This window comes from Sinohyriopsis cumingii, chromosome 9 (assembly GCF_028554795.1).
Source record: "Sinohyriopsis cumingii isolate HCF-2022 chromosome 9, ASM2855479v2, whole genome shotgun sequence".
Classification (NCBI taxonomy): domain Eukaryota; kingdom Metazoa; phylum Mollusca; class Bivalvia; order Unionida; family Unionidae; genus Sinohyriopsis; species Sinohyriopsis cumingii.
Window position 1 is genome coordinate 84,378,464 of NC_142969.1, and position 15,753 is coordinate 84,394,216.

Genomic DNA, 15,753 nt, shown 5'->3' on the forward strand with positions numbered 1-15,753 from the left:
ATTGCTTTCTATGAGTTTAATATTTTCCTTAATATATTTGATCAGATGTTTATAAAAACAGACAATCTAACAGTGGTACTTCCCAGACACCATGATGACTCATTATTTCCCCGACAAGGTTCACTTGCGGTTCAAACTGATTTTATGAAGAAAATTATGTACACATGGCATTTGAAATCTTCAGGTCACTGATTCTGTTTTTAAAACACAATTGCTGTTTAAATATGAGTGTTAACTTGTGGAAATTGGCCAGTGATAATTGCTATAACCAGAGACATATAAAACACTTCTCTGCTGTAGCTGACTCAGGAAAGGGTTAAAGGTCAATCAGCTATTGAACACATGCCTCTGAATGTGCAAGAGCTAACCAACCCACCCATAAACATGGTCACATTTTAGACTGGATTCTTCATAGACCAGATGATAACATTCTACAGTCCTCCCTGGTATCCCATGAACTTGCATCAGATCACCTCTGCATTATATGCCATCTTGACGTATCAGTCCCTAACCCTCGACCTTTATCTGCTTCTAAGAGAAACCTCTGTATGATAAATAGAACCAAAGTAATGCATGACATCCAAGCAAATCTAACAAATTGCTTACCTCCTACAGTAGAACAACTTGATAACTGCCTGCGTTTATTGCTCGACAGACATGCCCCAGCTACTAAGCGCAGAGTATCAATTCAAAAGTGTTCTCCATGGTATAGTAGTGTTAGGGACCAGCTTCTCACTGCTAAAAGAGACCGCCATAAAGCTGAAAGACCTTGGCTTTCCACCAGAATCACTATTCATAAGCAGACCTATGAAGCCGATAAGAAGAATGTCACAAATAGAGTCCATGCAGCGAAATAAGCCCACTGCACTACTAAGATCATGGAAAGTTCCAGCTGCAAAAAGTTCTTTGAGATTACTAACAAGCTAATGTCAAGGAACAAATCCACACCACTTCCAACTACTTTCTCTCCAGTCAACCTTCCGGACATGTTTGCAAATTTCTTCCGTGACAAAGTACAAACCATTAGAGATAAACTTGACACCACAATTTCAATTGACTCATCATCACCATACAGTTGGGATACAGAATTTGAGTGGCAACCATTAGCAGCATTTGAACATGTCTCAATGGATTTTGTATCTACAATCCTGATGAAGAGTGCACCAAAGTCATGTGAACTTGATCCAATTCCAACATCACTGCTGCTTGAGTGCTTAGGTCCAGTATTGCCTTCACTAACTTATGTTATTAATACCTCTCTCTCATCCGGGGAATTCCCATCATTTTTTAAAACTGCCATTGTAAAGCCTCTGCTGAAGAAACCACCACTAGACCATAATGATTTAAAGAACTACCGCCCAGTTTCTAATCTCCCATTCATATAAAAAAATCTTAGAAAAGGTTATTCTATCCCAGCTTGTATCTCTTCTGAATTCAAACAGTCTTTTTAGCACTGTACAATCTGCATATCGCCCTTGCCACAGTAATGAAACTACTCTTCTAAAAGTAGTTAATGACATTCTCTTTGCTTTGGATAGCAGAAAGATTACACTCCTCACCCTCCTTGATTTGTCTGCAGCATTTGACACAATGCCTTACTGTGGTTCAAGTCCTACTTGGTCAACAGGACACGAATTGTGTCTGAAAATGTAATACACTCCAGCCCAGTTGATCTATGTTGTGTTCCACAGGGGTCGGTTGTTGGACCTGTTCTCTTCATTCTATACACTCATTCACTCTCAAGTGTCATAAAGCATCATCCAGTGTCTCACCAATTGTACGCTGATGACACCCAAATATGCAAATCTAGCCACCCAACTGAAGTTGATGCTACCATCCAAGGTGTAGAGAGGTGCATTTCTGATGTGAAATCATGGATGACATGTAACAAGCTGCAGATGAATGATGATAAAACTGAGGCCATTCTGATTACAACACAAAGACTTTCTCTTTCACATCCTTTACCTCAAACAATAAATATCAGCAACACCAACATTAAATTCACACAATCATTATGAAACCTAGGTGTTACTCTGGACAGTACTCTCACATTGCACCAACATGTCATGAACATATGCAAGGCTGCATATCTTGAGCTGAGATGCATCAGCTCCATTCGCAAATATCTTTCAGTTGATGCCACTAAAACACTTGTATGTTTATTAGAACTTTCAAGACTGGACTATTGTAACTCAATTCTGTCTGGTTCATCTCAATATCTACTCCAAAATCTTCAAAAAGTTCAAAACACAGCTGCTCAGATCATATTTAGTGTACCATGATCAGAGCACACCTCCCTGCTGCTCTGTACCTGACGCTTGCTATCCATTCGATCCAGAATCAAACACAAAATTTGTTCTCTGTGCTACATTTCAGTGACAGACTCTAGTCCAACATACCTATCTGACCTCACCCATGTGTACACACCAGCAAGATACTTACGCTCCTCTTTTGACAATCATATACTCATTATTCCCACTATAAAAAGTCATATGGACAGCATTCTTTTGCATACCAGGGCCCAGCAACGTGGAATGAATTGCCCACTGAACTTAGACACAAAGACACAGTGATCACATTCAAGAGGGCTCTCAAAACTCACTTATTTCGACTGCAAGAAAAAACTTAAAGACCTAATAATGTTTCTTATCTTAAATATTCTCAGCATGTTTTTTTATGTTTTCTAATTTCATGGTGTTTGTTTTTGCAATCATATCATTATATGTTTTTCATCTTATATGTGTTGTCTAATGTTATAAAGCTCTTAGAGCTTCTAAAGATTAAGCACTATACAAAGTCCTCATTATTATTATTATTATTATTATTATTTGTTGGTGCAATTGAAGCATCACCAGCTATTTGATGGCTTGATGTCTACATTTCACTTTCAGCTGCAACATAAAACCAGAAATAACTCACTAAGGCAAGGAAGCTTCTCAAAACCTAGTCTCTCAATGTACATAAAAAAATCACATGGCAAAATCATTTTCGCTTTCCTAACAGAAAATGCAAAGTTTTAAATTTTTAGGTTACTTAGTTGCCCACTTTGCCTGGTAGCATGACCCCTGATGATGTCTAGATATTTGCATTATTGACAGTAAATTTAGTAAAAATCATCATTCTTAATTTTTAAAAGTGTTAAATGTTTTGCATTTGACTGTTCTTTTTATTTCTCTTTAAAATGATCATTTATGACTAGTAGCAATTTTAACATGATTTCACTCATCATCAACACTTCATTGCTTCTTGTATTCATTGTGAAAAGCCTTCAGTGGAAGATAATTATTTTTTGCAGTGGGAAACGTGGAAAAATCTGTTTTGAATTTGCTTTTTTGTACTGATTCTAGTTCAATTTTACCAAAATATATTTGAAGTTCAGGTGAAGACAGGACATTTTGATTGGTCTATTTCCAGACAAATTTAAGTCCTTATTTAATTTTTGTTTGTTATGCCTGGACTTGTTTTAATTTTTAAGCAGTTTGTTTTTAAATTCAAAATCACTTAACAGTGATTCCATTGTATTATTTTGTAGGAGTATGGAGCACCATCAGACAAGAAAATGGGGCTTATACAACGAATTCAGCAAAGAGATCAGGATACCTATGAAAAGTTTAAGGAATGTTTGGTCCTGGCCAAACAAGGAGATTTAAAAGACATTTTGGAAGGAGAAGAGGAAAGAGTTGCCAAGGGCATAGGTTGGTTTTATTGAGTGTATGTTGTTATCTTTCAGTTTGTAATCCATCTTGTGCTGGTCAACAGTTACTACCGGGGTATTTTGAACTTTTTAAAATCCAATAACACATTTCAGCTTTAACCTGGCATGCAGCATCCTGCATAAAGGTTTTATTTTTTGTTTGTGGTTTTATGACATAGCAGTTATATTTAATACATCACATGCATTATACAATGAAAGTTATTAAAGATCATCATGACAGATTCTGCAGGAGACTGGCTTCACATGAAGACCATTCTTCAGTTTCAGAAAATTCAAAGCAAACAAAACATGTAATTAACATTACTGCTTCATGTATACACATTCATATGCCAGTCTGCAACAGTATTTTCCCTTCAAGATTGTTCTCTTTGAATTGATGCACTTCCTGTTGACCACTGAATTTAAGTAGCTGGCTTTGTTTTGAACTGTTGAAAAATGAAACCTGAAATGGAAAAGAAAAATGTGGTACAACGTTTTTTTCTGGTTACAGCATTTGAGATATTCTAAGGTGGATTTTGTAGATTCATTTGTCAAGGTAAAGGCAAGGTACATAATTGTTGTTTGGATTTGATGGCACTTTTTTCAAATTAGTGTTTATTTCACACCGTGAAAATAGAAACCAACTGTCTTCTCAAGAACACACTTAGGCAGCCAGCCCAGTCTGAAAACACATCCCTTGGGCTATGAGTTTAATTGTTGTACGAACTGAGCTACCAGTCCAGTAGCAAACAGATCAACTGCAATATTGATGAAATGCCTTAGAGTCACATCATGTATTCCAAATTTTGACTGAACTTCTAGAATACATTTTTCTTAATTATGTACATTTCCAATAGATACAGAAATTCAGAACTTGGTTTTCAATTTTTATTTTTTTAAAAAACTTATTGGATGATAAATTTTAAAGTCTGAATTGCATATGTATCATGTGTATTACATGAAAAAATATTAGCATCTTATACACACACTTTATTGGAGTCAGAAATTCCTCTGGTATTGGGACTTTGTCACATTTCTTCCCTATTGCTGTCAATATTTTGCCCTTCTTTCGGATGATTGCTAACTTTGTTGTGTTGATAAAAATGCAGTGACCATCAATCAGTTTAATCTGTAAAAAGAACATCAGAGATTAGTATAATTGATCATTTTTATCTATGCAGGACAGAAAGAATGCACTGAGATGTGAAAGAGATTTGGTTGGCAAAAGAGTCCTAGTATATATAAACATTAAGAAAAGCTGTAATCTTCATCCAATTAAATTGTTAATTTAAATCTACCCAAGTCAAGAGACTTGGTAGAAAATGCAAAAGTGATAAAGGAAAACAGTGGTATATAAAGCTATGTCCTGAAAGTACTCACCACTCTTCCGCATATCATATCACTACCCAATGATGGTAACGGTTCTACAGTAAAATAGAGTGTGCAACGGTTCTGAAGCTTGTGTATATCAGTACACTGGCAACTCACCCAAGAAGGACATTCTATTTGTACAAGGAGACTAGAATGCAGAGGTGGGAGTTGATTCACAGAAAAACTGGCAAAGCACATGTGGACCCTTGTGCAATGTAGAAACAAATGAAAGAGGACTCATGCTCTTGGAGTTTGCTGCCTACAACAATCTTGTGCTAGCCAACACATTTGGCACTCACACAGCATCTAGAAGATGGACCTGGCACAGTCCAGATGGACAACATCACAACGAGATTGAGTACATCTTGGTGAAAAAAATGATTTTGCACAGGACTGAATATCACCAGAACACGAAGTTTTCCAGGAGCAGATATTGGAAGTGACCATGATTTATTAATGACAATGTTTCACCTCCACCTGAAAATGAACAAAAAGCCTAACCAACCAATAATCATATTTGACCTTGAAAAATCGAAAGATCCAAAAGTCACAGAAGCCTTCCAAGCAATGATAGGTGGTACATTTGCACCTTTGATTACCCTGGACAGCCAAGTCCTTAAGAACCACATTCAACACAGCTGTGACTAGCTCAGCTAGCGAGATCATTAGCAAATACTGTCGAACAAAGAAACCTTGAGTCACAACAGATGTCCTTGAACTATGCGACACTAGAAGAGAACTGAAAAAGGGAAAAAGAGATCACGAAGGAGCTAGAAAATACAGAGAGATAAAGAACATGATCAGGAAAAGCATGAAAAAGGCAAAGGAATCCTGGATAGAAAGACAATGCTGAAACATTAAAGACAGTCTGAGTAGAAATGACAGCAGAATGGCATATTAACTGGTGAAAGATCTCACATTCCATAAACAAGGGAAAACTACCAGCATCCGAGACAAATCAGGTAAAAATGACCCAGCAAAGATCAAAAGATCCTCAAGCGATGGACAGAAATCTGCTCAGAATTGTCCAATCATAAGACCCAAGGAGATCCAGTGGTACTAAATTGCCCTCAGGCAGAAGAAATTGATGACAACCACATTCTTCATGAGCAAGTAGAAATATTGCAGTTAGGTCACTTAAGAAAGGAAAGTCAGCTGGCGTTGACAACATACCAGCAGAGATCATTCAAGCAGGAAGAGAAGAGATTGTCACAGTCCTGACAACAATCTGCAACAAGATATGACAGACAGGAGAATGGCTCACCTCATGGACTCTATCCTTGGTCATCATGCTCTCCAAGAAAGGAAACCTACAGCTATGCCAAAACTACAGAACCATCAGTCTGATCAGTCACCCGAGCAAAATCATGCTGAGGATAATTCAACACAGACTAAAGCCTCAAGCAGAGAAAATTATTGCTGAAGAGCAGGCAGGCTTCTGAGCAGGAAGGAGCACCACAGAACAAATCTTCAATCTCAGACTCCTGTGCAAGAAATAACTTCAGCATCAGCAGAATCTATGCTACGTTTCTATAGATTTCAAAAAGGCCTTTGATAGGCTATAGCATGCAGCCTTATGGGCAACTATGAGGAAGTAAAACATCAACTCAGACTTGGTGCAGGTTGTTGAGCACCTCTGTGACAAAGCCACCAGTGCTGTCCTCATCAATCGCAGCAGAGAAGATTGGTTTCGAACAACTGTTGAGTCAAACAGGAATGTATACTGTCACCTACACTCTTCAACATTTTCCTGGAAAAAATCATGGAGGATTCATTGCATGACCACCTACACTCTTCAAGATTTTCCTGGAAACAATCATGGAGGATGCATTGCATGACCACAAGGGTACTATTAGCATCAGAGGAAGCACAATCACCAACCTTCACTTCACAGATGATTTTGATGGTTTAGCAAAAGATGAAAAGAACTGGCTGACTTGGTTGAGTGCCTCGACACAACCACCACAGCATATGGCATGGAGATTAGTGCAAAAAAAAAAACTGATGACAAACAACACCAATGGCATCAGTGCAGAAATAAAGGTCAGTGGACAAAAGCTGGAAAGAGTCACAAGCTTCAAGTACTTTACATTAATTATCACAGATGAAGGCTCCAAACCAGAACTGCTTTGCAGGATTGTCCAGACAACAGCAGCAATAACACGGTTGAGACAAATACGGAAAGATACCAACATTGCTTTTGGTTCCAAAATAAGGCTAATGTGCTCGATTGTCATATCCATCTTTCTATATGCTTGTGAAACATGGATGCTTGCATCAGATCTACAAGGAAGGATTCAAACCTTCGAAATGTAATGTTGCCACAAGATCTTGGGCATCTCATACATTGACCATGTAACCAATGAAGAAGTCCACAACAGGATCCAATGAACCAGTGGATTCAATGAAGACATATTGACCACTGTAAAAAAGCACAAACTGAAGTGGTACAGTCATGTCTCAGGATCATCTGGACTGGTAAAAACAGTTTTGCAAGGCACAGTGCAAGGGTGCAGAAGAAGAGGCAGACAGAAAAAGAGGTAGGAAGACAACATTAAGGAGTGGACAGGCATGGGATTTGGATATTCCCAAAGAGCAGTAGAGAACAGGGAAAGATGGAGAGAATTGGTTGTAAAGTTGACCGTGGTGCCCAACGACCTCATGGGTTTGATGATGATGATGATGTATATCAGTATGTTGTACTAATTAAGTTTTATGGCAAACAGTAGTTGCACTCACTAAATTCCGCAATACACTAATGTATCCAATGAGCTGCAAGACACAAAGGAAGGCTCTTAAAAAATCAAGGGAACACAAATATTTATTGGTATTTGCATCGATTTGATGCATATAACCATGTTATGCACATATACATTTATTCAAATTTCAAAGAACTGTTGTTTTGTTTTAATCTGTTTGCTTATTTATGGTGAAAGACTTTAAATTTAAATTGTTACCTGACCAACTGCTCCTGCCCCCACCCTGCACCCCTATGTTCAGGTGCCCATGGTTCCACAGTTGAATTGTGGAAGGCAAAAATAAGTTTTGATATAGTGTTGTTTGCCACAAAGGAGGTCATAGTATTTAATAATGGTCTAGTGGTGTAGGTACCATTGTTTGCAGCAAGAGGTTGAGTTATATATTTAAGTAAAATCTAAAGCAAAACCATGGCTAATTTTTAAACAACCATATTAATTTATGGCTATACTTATAACATTTATATCCACTTTGATCATTCCATATGTGAAAATTGTAAAAAGATTAATCAGTAAATGTAAGTTACCTCTGTCTCGGCAAAGAACCAGTCCTTCATAATCCTCAAATCTTCTGATATTTTATAATAGGAGGGAAGAACAGCACTGCCTCTTTACCATTAGGACCAATGGTAAGTTGCATTTTCCCCTCGAAAAGGAGCAGCACCCTCTCACATTCCACATGCAGAGAGCAACTTAGCCTGCAAGGAGGAAGCAGCAACCTCCACTGACCCATAGCTCATTTAGAGCTGAATGTGATTGAAGCCCCCCTATAAGGGGAATAAGATCACCCTTTCAGTCCCAGCAACAATATCCAGCCCCTGACAAAGGGAGGGCTCAGATCTAAGTCTATCAGATTATGTATTTGACCTTCCATCAGATAGGAGTTGCCTGTTGAGTCCTGGGTTGGTCAGTACAAATGGAGGGTTAGTCAGCGTCTCTCTCTCTCTCTCTCTTTTTCTCTCTCTCTCTTTTTCTCTCTCTCTCTCTCGTTGGAGATCTTCTCTCCCAGCAGGGTGCTTTGAACTCTACAATGGATCTGATTACCCTAGGCAGATTACACTTGTGTGTTTATCAGTTTCTTCTTTTAGCCAATTGAAAACTGCACAGGTACACCATGCATGATCTGATTTCTCTGGGTTGGGATTTCCAACATCACCTGAATTGGTATACAAATCAGGACTGGTTTCTGGCCAGGGTCCCCTTCCACCCTCATCCCCATTACCTGTTTACAGATGTGTCAGTTTCAGGGTGGGGCACTGATGAAGAACCAGATGGACTGATTCTTCAATGGTTATGGTCTCAGGAAAATAAACCCTCGGGCCTTCAGTTGTGCATTCACCAAATACGAGGTTACTGCATGGTGGTCTCTGACAACAACAGGTAAGTGGTAGTGTATATCAAGAGAAATGGAGGCACAGATGCACCTTCTCTCTGCATGGATGTTTGGAACCTCCTTTTTCTGGGCAATTTCCGAAGGAATACTCATTATTATTACCAGCAGAGAAGAACATTTTGGTGTTAAGGAATAGGAAGACGGCCCCTACAGGATGGTCACTCCACCAATCCATAGCAGACATTTTGTTCCAACTTTTGGGGAACTCCCTTGGTGGACTTGTTTGTCATGTGGATATTCCTCAGAGTGTGAGTATCAACGCCATTATAGACATCCAAAAGATTGCAGTTGTCCCTGATAACCTTGGGAATTTTAGAGTATTTCTGTGTGCCGTAAATTATGTCCATGTGTTTGTGCCTGCTTTGTGAAAACATTCTGGATGGATTTGTTTGTTTGTCGAGCATAACATCATCATATACCACTAGATTGTTGATATCCCCATTAAGATCATCGACTGATGGTGCATCTTCCGTGTCAGTGATAAATTTAATAACATTATCATCATTGTCATCTTTTTCCAGACCTTTTACATTTTCATTAAATTCCTTATGAACATTATAGCATCATTGGTCTTCTATGGATAAGTAAAGTTTGAGCCATCTTATTATCATTTTGAGTAGCAACTCAGTTTTACCAGACCCAGATGGACCAGTGATAATGGCACTAATAGCCAGCCGATTGATGATTAACTGGCTCCTGCTCACACATTGCTGAGAAGTCAGTTACATTCATATGATAAGAAGAGTTTATACTGTGTTCGATGCAAAAAGTCACTGATACTAGTGGATTAAAAGCAACAAACGAATCATTGACATGCACTGACAGGTACTTGCATGAAATGAGGTACAAAAAAATGCAAATTTGTGTTGCCTTGTGAGATGTCAAATGGCGGTGATATTGCTAAGGCACTTGGAAGATTACCAGGAACTCCATGGGCTAAGTATCCTAGTGAGAAACATCTTCCGGTATGTAATTTATGTGGTCCTGAAACTCAACATTAGACTTGATGAAAAAATCAACCAAAACCAGGATAATATCCAGTGAATGTGATTGATCAAGCATGCCATGTTCATGATGTTGCATATAAAAATCAAGATCCACAACAATGACATATCAGAGATGTCAAGTTGTTTCAAAGTTGAAGCCTGTAAAAAATAATTCTGTAAGAGAATCGCCCGCCAATTGGCTGATAAGATCGGCAATGAGTGGTTTGTTAGCCATATGGGCTGGCAATTAATTGTCCATAATTATAATAATCGAGTCAATTTATTATAGTCCAAGAGGATACTAGAGGAGTAGTGCAGTGATTAGCAAACTCGCTGATGCAGCAATATGGCAAATTTATCTACTGCCACCTAAAACAATTCAATATGGACAGTTTGATGTTAGCACTCCCAATGAAGTTCATCAGGCAGATATTTTGTTTTTAACCCATGACACTATCACTGGTAAACGTAAATGTCAAAATGCACATACAAATATGCATTGACAGTTGTTAGTGATGCTACTTGCTACAAAGAAGCAGAACCACTATCATCTAAAACAGCAATGGGCTGACTGGTGGTCTGCAATGGCCACAGTTGCTACAGGTTGATCCTGGCAAAGAATTTCTTGGTGCAGTAACATTGTTGATGCAACAACATAAGGTTAAAATGAGATGAGGACACACCACAATTCATTGTGATCAGGCAATCGTTGAGTCATTTAATCGAACACTTGCTGATCGAGTGTTTGGATATCAGTATGATCAGGAAATTTCCACAGACAAGAGATCTCATGAATGGGTTGCAAGACTACCAAGTGTGATTGCTGCTTTAAACAACAATGTTACTCATCAAATTTCTATGAAACCCATCAATGTAATCTCGAAGAAACACATAACAGTTAAGCGACTTGACTCTTCCTCACAACAACCATTACTTGGTAACATGACGGTCAGGCATTTATATGAACCTGGAGAACTTTAAGGTGGTAAAAAAGAGCAATTGATCCTATTTGGGGTGTAACCACACATAAACTTTCCAGTGTGGTAAGATCTACAGCAGGCCTGCAATCTACAGACTAGATTCAACCATCTCAGCATGGTTTTGTCTGTGAACAGTTACAAGTAATTCCTAAAAATACCCAGTTACCACCACCATGGATTTGCTAGCAATTAAAGCACTTGCACCCCTACATCAGTTACATTCAAGACAGGTTAGCATCATATTTACATGTGTGTGGCTAAGATTACTATTAATTCAGTCCACAGTAAATTGTCGTGGGTCATTAGGAGAATATCGCCACATATTATAGCGTTACATCAAGCACAGTGATTTTTTGTTGTTGCTTTAGAGTCATGATAATTTTAACTTCAAGATCAAACTTGCATTTATGCTATTATTAATTTTGCTGATACCAGCAAAGTTTTGTCTTGCCATATCATTGTTGTTTTTTTTAGGCTGATTATCTTCCACTGTATAAACCATCGTGTGTTTGTTAAGACATTTTTGTAACTCTCAATAACTGCCACATAGACTAGATTTGACCATTCTACACGATCATCAACAATCCAAGTATTAGTATCATTGATAGTTAGACCCTGTGATGAATGAATGGTTATTGCATATCCTAGAGTCCAATCCCTTGATGGCTCGGCTAAAGATTTCTCAACAACATTCACAGGGGCAACAACAATATCATTAAGTCTGAGTTTTTGTTTCTTCATGGATCCGAGAATCTCAATGTCAGTATCTTGTCAACAAGTAAATGCTGGGCGATAGCATAATCGGACTGGTAGATCTGGAAATTTTTCCTTGTGAAGTGAGAATAATTTACTTCGAAGTGAATCATGAACTATTTTCCAGGATGCATCTGTCATTTCAATAGGGTGACATAAGTTCCAGAAATCATCAATTGTCATTTCAGGAATTACCGCACACATCCTCATGCATTGAGTCTGGATGGATTTAAGTCATCTTCGCTTTTAGCTTCTTCAGTGATTCATTGGTAGCTCTGTGGTCCTCTAACATTTCTTTGTAATAATCAACATATTCTTTCAACCAACAATGTGGTGATTCTCTGACAAAAAGTGGTGGTTGACCATGATTCCTGCACATGATAATCACCAACGATTTCGTTGACAGACAATCAAGAAACATTTTTAAGGTAGTTTTAGACACTGTACGTATCTCATCTCAGATGATGATCTTAGGAATATATTTCTCACCCATTCTTTCTGGAGCCCACGCATCACTGCACCATAGAAAGAAAATGTGATAGGTATTTGACTTAACATCTCTCTCTTTCATCTCCCTGGCAAGTCAGTGAGTTGGGGTTAGCACAACCATATCTGAATCCCTAAACAATCTTAACACATGTGTAGTCTTACCAGAACCACCAAGACCATTAAGAGAAACCATTTTATATCGTGATATATGATCATTAATGGATGGTACCAATGCCAGTTGTAAACAACTGTCCATTTATCCACAGATGAGGTTTATTATCTGCAGACAAAGAATAATCAAATATCAGCTCATTTTTTACTTGCCAATGCCACTAGAGTGCATCATCTACACGTATCGGAAGTTCATCTTGCAGTCCTATGTTTGACTTGCATATACAAAATGCATTGGCAACTCTGACAGCTTTCCTTAGAAAATCGATTGATGATTGACAGCAGGTTTATTGACAAATATGCAAGCATCAACGATTTTAAATGAGTCACCATCATAGTAGCTGATAATAGTACTTAGCTTGGTAGATTTATGACTTCTCTATCCCCAAACACACCTTTCTTTGTCATATCGGCAATTATAAAGTTGAGTTCTGCCTCGTCTCTGATCAATCTTGTACAGCATCTTTTATTACCAGATGAGGCTCCATGTGTAAATCTACCAATGATTTTACGACCTATATCCTTGGCAAATGATATAGCCCTGCTGTTGTTGTTTTCTGTGTCTTGGCATCCAAACCATGGTTTGTAGTCTATATGAAATCATTGTCTCACTTACAGTCAGCAACAACAATATCTTCCCATCAGGCATATATTTCAGTAGTAGTATTGGAGCCCTGAACCACATTTATTATTTGCGCAGTTGTCTATCTCTGAATTTGGTTCTTTAAAATGATGACTAAACTAAGCAACAATGACCAGATGAACATTCTCAGCAAGTTCGAATGATTCAATCTCAGTAAATCCTGGAAGACCAAAATCCATCAGGGAGCTATTTATTACAACTCTAGTCATTTCTTGTGTTGGATGCCCAGATCTTTCACAATAAGGCCAACATTTATCCATCCAAGAAAACTTCCTGGATATGATACAACCATATCAATGCAGATAACATCCTTGTATTCATATTCAGTATTCCATAAAACTCCATGTCCATATTCAACACATGAGCACTGAATATCTTCAAGAAATTCCATACATGTTTGTCACCATGAATTTTTCGGTTGAGCAAAATGAGCAAAGACAGATGAGATAGCAAAACAATTATTCAGTAATTGTTCTATCACACTCATGTCATCTGTGTATTGTAATGCAACTTTAGTCATTTGCTCATGAAGAGATTCTGTATGATAAAGTTCACCAGACGGTGATACAAATTGATTAGATCTGCTGCTGTCTTCATAGTTTCGAAACAGCCATACCGAGACAGGGTCGTGCTTACTGATATCCCAAATACACTCAAAAATATCACCGCAGTAAAATCCAACATTCTGTCTGGGTGGAAATTTTGTTATACTCATGGTCCATGTGTGAACATTAATACTATCAGGGAGCCCCTCGATTTATACTTTGACATGTACAAGATCTTATTTATTATTGTCTGTACTTGTAGTGGGAATTTTAATTTTTTTTCCAACACAGCAATATCTTTTTTCTGGCTCCATTTTCTCTTACACCTTTGGCCCATTATTTTTCTGTGTTACAGGATCTGTTAGACCATTTTCTCATAACACATTAATGAAATGTTCTGTGATTCTCTCAGCTCCACAAGTTAGAATAACACTTTTTGTTGTAGTTCATATCAGTTGAAGATAATCAAAATCAGGTTCATCATTCAGGGGATAAATCATATTAACAACTGCCATCACAGGATATGCTCGCTCATAATATGGTATGTCAATACCCGTCAGCATCACAGGTTGGGAATTTTTACTTAACGTGGCATCACCCTGGTGGTGTTGTGATTATTGAACAGGGTCATATGTGTCACTTACGGATAATCTGTGTCGGGACACGCCGTGTCCTGTCATCAATGTCACCATCACTAACATCACCGATATTGGCACTGATGGCAACGATAAATTTTGTTCTTGAAGATAATCAATAATCATCACTGCTCATTGGTCATTCATTGTAGCTTCAATGGAAATATCTTCTTGTTAATTCTGATTGTTGACCAAACATGTACTGCTGTTTCATCATCCCTAAGCTTATTCTTGGCTTCATGGATATAATTGCATAACTGCTAATTTGGTACTTTTGGGGCACTTTTTCTTATTGGTTAATCTGTCAAAATTGAATCTAGATTGAGAAGGCTTGATCGTAGCTAATCTTTCAAACTCCTCCATTATATAATTAAAGCAAATATATCTTTTAATTAAAGATACATGTACTAAGTCCCTGGACGCTTCAAATTTCCTGCCTTTGTAAATTCTTTGGGCCCATCTACAATCTACTTGTGCCACTGTTAAGGCATATTGGCTTGGATGGCTTGTTTAAGCAAACATTCAGTTGTGGTATCACTGACATGGTACTACCAAGGATCACCGCAACTTCTGTTTCACAGACTGCATCAGATGCTCCTGAAACACACTGCTATGAACCCACTCATTCAAACCAAACTCCCAATATGCATAAGGGCTCTCCATTATTAGAATTTTCTTATCTTGTCTGGCATTATCTGCTGGAATGTTTTCTTGCACCAGTCACACATCTTTTTCTCTGATACCAAATTCATGTTCTGCAACACTAGTGTTGTTTTACTCTGCAAAGTCTATAATCTTTAACTGAAATGCTTCATTGTACACATTACATTTTCTTTTTCCCATGTTGGTGAAAGTACCTAATTTTGTTAATTTGTGATGTATGATATCTACTGGTAACTGATGAAATACACTGTAATTGACAGAACACTGACTATTCATAAATTTGGACTATTATACATGTACATGTAAATGTTGAACTTGGGGTCTGTAACAGACACTTTGATGATACAATCTTTGAAATCACATTAAAGTATTGTCACAGCTAAACAGATGTCATTCACGCTGTATGATCCAAGGGACTCACCATGACACTGAACAAGTATCAAATTCATGGCATACTAGTTATAGACTTTACAGAGAAAAACAACAATAGTGCTGCAGATTATCCACTGTGGAAAATAAAGCATTGCTGCTTTACATGATAAAGAAGTATGGTCATATTTATCTAATTAGCAACTCTATAAAAACACTAGGTTAATATCCCCTCCTAGGATAGAAATTTAAAAAAGAAAAGTAAAAAAATATTTTAAAAATTAAACAAAATTTGGATGAGTGAG

The 15,753-nt window shown here is 37.8% G+C and overlaps 1 pseudogene across 1 annotated transcript in view; it reads left to right on the forward strand.

The window, feature by feature from the left end:
• LOC149792157 (uncharacterized) overlaps window positions 1–15,753 on the forward strand; it is a 98,928-nt pseudogene that overhangs the window by 63,621 nt on the left and 19,554 nt on the right. Inside the window, exon 8 of the transcript XR_016423313.1 lies at window positions 3,533–3,695. The product of XR_016423313.1 is annotated as an uncharacterized LOC149792157 (transcript). The remainder of the gene's footprint in view (window positions 1–3,532; window positions 3,696–15,753) is intronic.